Genomic DNA, 7500 nt, shown 5'->3' with positions numbered 1-7500 from the left:
ACAAGACAAATCCACAAACAGCAGCCTTCAGAGAGTCCCTCCACTGCGATGACTTTGTTATTTCACATGCAGACACGGTGCTGTCTCCCACACCTGCTCACAACGGCAAAACCAAAACCACATGAAAAGGATACTTCTCTCATCAGGCCCCATATTCAAAGTGTCACTTCATCACCTAAAATATAAAAAAAAAAATTAAGCAATCTATAAATGCTTTCAGCCTAGTTGGACATTATATACAACTTTACCTGTCCCACAAGTGTCCCCCAAAAAATACATAGCATGCACCCCAAGTTGAAAGAGGCAGCATTAATCCTTACAATAGTTGCAGGGAAGAACAACTTCTGCGTTAATTAACTGCATTGAAATCAAGACAATCACGGATATAAAGAATCATTAAATACAATCACAAGTGTTACTAACTACCTTAACAAACAGTTACTCCGGGTTCAAATACAGTCAGCACTCTTTATTGCCACTCAATATTATTTTGAAAATATCACTTGCCAAAAGAGACGACATGTGGCACTGTAATACAGAACATACTTTTAAATCCGGTGTGCATTGTAGCAGTGTGTGTGTGTGTGTGTGTGTGTGTGTATATATAGTAGTGTGTGTGTTTATTGTGTTCAGGTTACCTTGTGTAGCTGCTCCAGACTCTCACTCTGTGTGTGTGTGTGTGTGTAGCAGTGTGTGTGTTTATTGTGTTCAATTTACCTTGTGTAGCTGCTGCAGACTCTCACTGTGTGTGTGTGTGTGTGTGTGTGTGTGTGTATAGCAGTGTGTGTGTTTATTGTGTTCAGGTTACCTTGTGTAGCTGCTGCAGACTCTCACTGTGTGTGTGTGTGTGTGTGTGTGTGTTTATTGTGTTCAGGTTACCTTGTGTAGCTGCTCCAGCCTCTCACTGTGTGTGTGTTTGTGTGTGTTTGTGTTCAGGTTGCCTTGTGTTGCTGCTCCAGACTCTCACTGCGTCGGCAGGGCTGAAGTGTTTGTTTAGAAGAGCAGGCAGGCTGTGCCACACTGACCCGGGGTGAGGCGAGGAGTGAGAGGAGGGATGAGGCGAGGGGTGAGAGGAGGGGTGAGCTGTGCTGTGCTGTGCTGTGCTGTGCTGTTCAGCCTACCTGCCAGCGCCTTGCCTTTGTAGAGGAGTCCCTGTTGATTGACAGGTATGTTGAGGCTGTCAGAGATCAGACTCCAGACTGTGGAGACCTTCTCATCCTCACAGACCTGTCAAGAGACAAGAACACACAGACACACAGTGAGGGGATGAGCATTAAACACTGAAACTACATCTTCATCCTCACAGGACAGGCGAGAGACAAGAACACACACAGACACACAGTGAGGGGATGAGCATTAAACACTGAAACTACATCTTCATCAGTACGCAAGCCTCGAGTGAAGCGACATCCCTCATCTGCCACCATGCAAATGCACTTAGTGTCATTTCAAACGGGATTGAGATTATTATGCTCAAGAGCTAAAAGGCAATAACAACGTACACTTAGAAATAATAAAACAATGTTTTTAAGAAAGCCCTCAGGACACGTGACGACATCCCCTCCTTGACAACGTCCTGTCCTCCTGTAGGAAGTGTCTCTTTACCTCAGCAATACCTGAGCTGGGAAGGTACACATTTTAAAGGGCCTTGATTTGCAGCAATGCAGTTCAACCCACTCTGTGATGTTTTATGTTCTGTTATCAAACAACCGCTGACTTGCCCAATCGTAGAAAGTAGAAGTAGAAAATGTGGTTTGTCTTACCAAACACACACAATGCGAACAGTCAGTCAATATGTAGCGGTATTGTGAAGCGGGATGTGGGGCTGCTCAATGCCTTGCTCACTGGGTGTGCTTCTATTCTTTTAAACAAAGTAAGGAGAGGAGAGGAGAGGGGGAGGAGAGAGACACAGAGTCACAACTACACGCTGCTCTACACCTGCATTTCAGAGTGTGTATGCTGCAGCTGTGATTGTGTGTGCGTCTCTGTGTCACTGTACAGCTGTGTCTGTGTGTGTCTGTATAACATTGTACATCTGCTGCAGCTAGGATTGTGTGTGTAGCCGTGTTTATTGTGTTCAATTTACCTTGTGTAGCTGCTCCAGCCTCTCACTGTGTGTGTGTTTGTGTGTGTCTGTGTGTGTGTGTGTTTGTGTTCAGGTTACCTTGTGTTGCTGCTCCAGACTCTCACTGCGTCGGCAGGGCTGAAGTGTTTGTTCAGAAGAGCAGGCAGGCTGTGCCACACTGACCCGGGGTGAGGCGAGGAGTGAGAGGAGGGGTGAGCTGTGCTGTGCTGTGCTGTGCTGTGCTGTGCTGTTCAGCCTACCTGCCAGCGCCTTGCCTTTGTAGAGGAGTCCCTGTTGATTGACAGGTATGTTGAGCCTGTCAGAGACCAGACTCCAGACTGTGGAGACCTTCTCATCCTCACAGACCTGTCAAGAGACAAGAACATACAGACACACACTGAGGGGATGAGCATTAAACACTGAAACTACATCTTCATCCTCACCGGACAGGCGAGAGACAAGAACACACACACACACACACACACAGACACAGACACACACACACACACACAGACACACACACACACAGACACACACAGACACACACACACACACAGACACACACAGTATCAGAGCAATCTAGCGAGGGGACGGTCGAGTATTGTCAAGAGCAAAAACACACTTTCATAAAAACTGCTGCTTTTGTATTATTATGGTCTGTATGTGTGGCATGCTATAGAAATGTATTGTGTTTTTTTCTTTTTTTGTGCTCTGTACTGTACAGTGCTTTGTGAAACGCTTGTACAAAAATCATTATATAAATGCAATAAATAAATAAATAAATAAATACACTGGAAGTGCTTCACATTGTCACAGAACAGTATTATGAATTTTCTCTTGGTCTACAGACATAATATTGTCTGAGAATTATTTCTCAGTCTCACAGATGAAGCGACATTTAATACAAGTGCAGAAAAAAATGTGTCAATTTAAACACAATAGCAACACTGAGGTGAAGAGACAAGCCCAACACATTTCTCTTAGAGGTAGTCGAGCAAAGCAAGAGGCGAGGACGGACACATCTGCTGGAAACGCATGGATTTGAATTTGTTTCCAGGTTCAGTATTCCCCTCACGTGTGCAGGAGTGACGGCAGGCGTAAGAACGCTGTGTGTTGCGTGTGGAGAGAGTTCGGGTGCGTTCACGACACGCGGACTTCCGTCATTCTGCGCAGAATCCGCACAGAATCGGAGCAAGTAGCCAAGGAATTTTCCGAATCTTTGCAGAATCTGCGCAGACTTAACAAAGTCTGCCTCTCGTGAACGCACCCCCTGTAGTCTGAAATCGTGGGTGACGTGATTACGAGGCACACACTGACAAACCCCACACATTGTGTGTTTTCAGTTTATATCTTGTTAAAACAGAAAACTATATTAATTAAAACAATAAACTCCACACAAATTCATAAACAACACAGTGAATTCTAATCAGAAATTACAGTTTAAGTGACTAATGTAATCAACCACCATGGATCCCAAAATGATAGATACAGATTGGCCAACAATCAATGCTGCAGGGAAACAAGAACAACAATATAATAAACAGCGACGTCACTCCTTCAGAACTCGTGTGCAGCGAACTCCCAACAATAAAAATAAATTAACACACACCCGGTGACATTAAAACCATGAAGAGGCAACAACCTCGTGTGTGCACAATAAAGCATTAGCAGGGGCAATCAGATAAATCATCCATAGCAAAAAACAACACAGCAACATTAATTTGCGGTCCATTGTCGGACTGGGTCCGACATTGCAATTATTCCTCACAGGTCCTTTGTCGGACTGGGTCCGACATCATTATAGCAACGCAATAAACGCGTGTTTAGTCGTTTTTCTCCGGAAAAAGCCGAGACAACCATTCAATTGCAGAGTGCGAGCGACAGGAGCCGAAACAAGTCGAGAAAAAAAAAAGGCGTATCTCATGAATATGGTATCAGGTATCAGATAACGGGGCGTTCATAGTAAACAAGCTGGCTGAGTGCGTCAGCGCACAGAGACCATCATGGACATTTGCAGAGCTTTTTTCAGATGTTATAGTAATAAAATAATGACTTGGATCGCATTATTGAGGAGTTTGGTGATAAAACGAGTGATCCAGAGATGATCGATCGGTATGTACGACTATTATTATTACTATTATTATTATTATTATGATTATTATTATGATTATTATTATTATTTATTTCTTACATAGGTAAACGCTATAGCAAACGAAATCGTGGGGCGGGGCTGGAGATTCCTAGTGAGTGCTTTGTTGATATGCAGGGCCATTTAAACCCGTTTGACTGTGAAAAAAAATACTTTTAAACAGCGCGTCTAAAATGAACTGCGCATGTGAAAACCTGACGTGCCTGTTGCGCACTTAATAAATGGACTGCAAAGGGTTAAAACAAACACAGAAAACGGAGGCTGGCGCGCTTTCGATTATGACAAACAAAAAGGATGAGATGAAGCCGTACAGCCAAAAAACAAGCCCCTTAAACAGGTATAAATAACAATACGGTTTTGTTTTACCTGAGGAGAATCCTCCTATTGCGATGTGAAACTCCAGGCAAGCATGGGGGCGGACATTCTGTGAAGCGCGCATGCTGACGTAGGCTTTGTTATGACCGTGAACGCGCCTGATAGAAGTCTGTGGGGACCCTGGTTTCACTGCTCGTGCTGTGTCCTGTAGCTCAATATGCAGGGGTTTTTTTTTTTTTATATAAAAAAGCCGTTTTGTGGCTTTCCAAAGACGTATCATGCGTCTGGATCGGATGTTCGTAGACAAAATGATAATTGTTTACATTTGGTCAAATACAAGATTGCATGCAGTTTCCGAACATCTCCCCCTGGTGGTTAATTGCGGTGTTTACGGCAGAATAATTCAATGGGTTTCTCCATATCCCATATATTTTCATATTACCCATAATTCAATTTGTGACACTTAACTGGAAAGGTACATATATTTAAATTAAATATATATTTTTAATAATTAAAATTGTATAAAACATTGAACATATATTATCCACAAACGCCGTTTTGGTAACAATATAATATTTGAACTTATTTTAATATATAAATTAATGAGTAATAACCCTAAATTGAATTTTACGTAGTTATACGAATTATAAATAGCTATTGGAATGATGTAATTAGCATATATCCCAATTATCCTGAATTGTAAAATTACTGATTTGTGAGGAATAAATCAAAAGTTATGTGTGATATATATTTTTTTATTTTAAAGAATTAAATTGTATAAAACATTAACCATGTAATCCTCAATGACCACTTTGGTGACAATATAATATTTTTTATCATTTTAAGATAGAAATATACTGTAATAAAACCAAACCACAAATAGACTTTGGACTAATTATATGAGTTATAAATAACAATTGAACTCTTTATATATTATATAGCAAGAGCTGTGTGGCTTGAGCTAGTGGATTGTGCTTGGTATGAGTGAAGTGGCTGAGATGAACGTGTGTGAGTAAATAAAGTGCTGAGAAAGAAGGCTGGTTGGAGAGAGAGAGAGAGCCCCCCAGGAAAGGAAAGTGGGGGGGTGGAGAGATGGGAGGAACAGAGAGGGACAGAGAGGGACAATGGGGAGGGGCGCGGAGGATGAAGAGAGGCAAAGACGAGCCACGCGCGTCAAAAAGTCCAGCGCGCGCTGGACTTTTTGACGCGCGTGGCTCGTCTTTGCCTCTCTTCATCCTCCGCGCCCCTCCCCATTGGACATAGACCACCCCCCCCCCCCCCGACCCGACCCGACCCGACCCGACCCGACCACTGACTCTTGACCCATGACCATTCACTTATGAGCCCTTCAACCTTTTAGGATATACATTTTATTTTCTTTTATATATTTTAACCCTTTAGACCCCTGAATAATTAAAGAACCCTTTTGGAGATTCCTTGAAATTTTGGCAAAAAACAGATTTCACTTGACTTATTGAAATAACTGTCTTGGAAATTCTATTGAAAGGAAGAGAGACTGTAGATTCTCAAACAGCAAGCTTTATTAAGATTTGCAAACCTGGAGCCTGTCACAACACTCAGTGCAGAGTCAGTTTGAGAACAAGCCCACATAACACTGCCAAACTTGTGACAGTTGGGCATGTAGCAACTTGAGCAAAACTCTTGCATACAGAGGAGACAGAGACCATATTTTTAGTAGAACAGACAGTCAAAAGGGTGGCTCAAAATTATCTTCATGACTCATAACTTCTACTTTTGCAATTGGTTGCCACATTGTAACGGTTTGAAACTAAAAGCTTCAGCCAACAGCGAATAAAACCAAAAAAACCGAGGGTCCTCAATTAACAAATTTAATGCCACACACACCAGTAAACTACACACAAGTGAATTGCAAATGATTTAAGACAAGCCCACAAATAGTAGAGGGTAAAGCAACAAACAATTTTAAAGTCAGGCAAGGAAATAAAGATATGAAATAGCCAATTACTAATATAGTAAAAAAACTTATAAATGCATAAATTATACATACATATATATATATATATATATATATATATATATACATATATATATATATATTACAAAAATTATCACACACATAGCACTCATGCAAAACAATGTCTCGAACAAATCAAATCCAAAAAATAATCCAAGTAATCCAACCAAGCAAAAAAGAAACACATGCAAAAAATGGAAACAACCCCAGAATGATCTCACCTGACTGTTTGTTTGTTTGTTGATGCTTATTCTGTAGTTCCAGTGGCAGTCCAACAGCAACAAGTTGTCCAAGAGATGCTCCAAGGTAGGTATAGTTCTTATTTAATATAATTTTCTTGTAAATAAAATCCTGAAAGCCAAATGGAACCCATTCAGAACCTGCACACAAACCACACCACCATACACAAAATGGAGGAACCCAGAACACAAAACCTGCCTCCCTTCCACCCTCTACCTGTTTAAAAAAGAACAAAGGCTCATGGGAGTTCAGCCTTCTTAAAGGGGAATCCTTAATTAAATAGATACAATTATTAAGAAGTTACCTGGCTAGGCATTTTAACTAAAGGGAGTGTTTATTTAAACACTTGTGTGGCTAGGGCAGCAGTGTGGAGTAGTGGTTAGGGCTCTGGACTCTTGACTGTAGGGTCGTGGGTTCAATCCCCGGTTGGGGACACTGTTGCTGTACTCTTGAGCAAGGTACTTTACCTAGATTGCTCCAGTAAAAACCCAACTGTATAATGGGCAATTGCATGTAAAAATAATGTAATTGGATGTAAAAATAATGTGATATCTTGTAACAATTGTAAGTTGCCCTGGATAAGGGCGTCTGCTAAGAAATAAATAATAATAATAATAATAATTTTCTACCACATAACCATAAATGAAAAACTATGACAAATCTTTCACTACACATTTTCTTTGTTTTGAACAGGTCAAATTATTGTTTCAAATAACACAAAATTGAAAGTTTTCT

The 7500-nt window shown here is 41.1% G+C and overlaps 1 long non-coding RNA gene across 2 annotated transcripts in view; it reads right to left on the bottom strand.

Annotated features, from left to right (window-relative positions):
- LOC131702082 (uncharacterized) overlaps positions 1–7022 on the bottom strand; it is a 30592-nt gene extending 23570 nt beyond the window's left edge. Inside the window, exons 1-4 of one of the 2 annotated variants that reach the window (XR_009309273.1) lie at positions 6747–7022; positions 2326–2431; positions 1122–1227; positions 1–175 (exon numbers count right to left, since the gene is read on the bottom strand). The exon at positions 1–175 is cut by the window's left edge and continues 600 nt beyond it. This is a non-coding gene — a long non-coding RNA (uncharacterized LOC131702082). The remainder of the gene's footprint in view (positions 176–1121; positions 1228–2325; positions 2432–6746) is intronic. The other variant, XR_009309274.1, reaches the window with a different exon arrangement.
- Positions 7023–7500: the final 478 nt, after the last annotated feature.

Source organism: Acipenser ruthenus, chromosome 29 (genome assembly GCF_902713425.1).
Source record: "Acipenser ruthenus chromosome 29, fAciRut3.2 maternal haplotype, whole genome shotgun sequence".
NCBI lineage: Eukaryota > Metazoa > Chordata > Actinopteri > Acipenseriformes > Acipenseridae > Acipenser > Acipenser ruthenus.
This window is presented reverse-complemented; position numbering and strand designations above follow the sequence as displayed.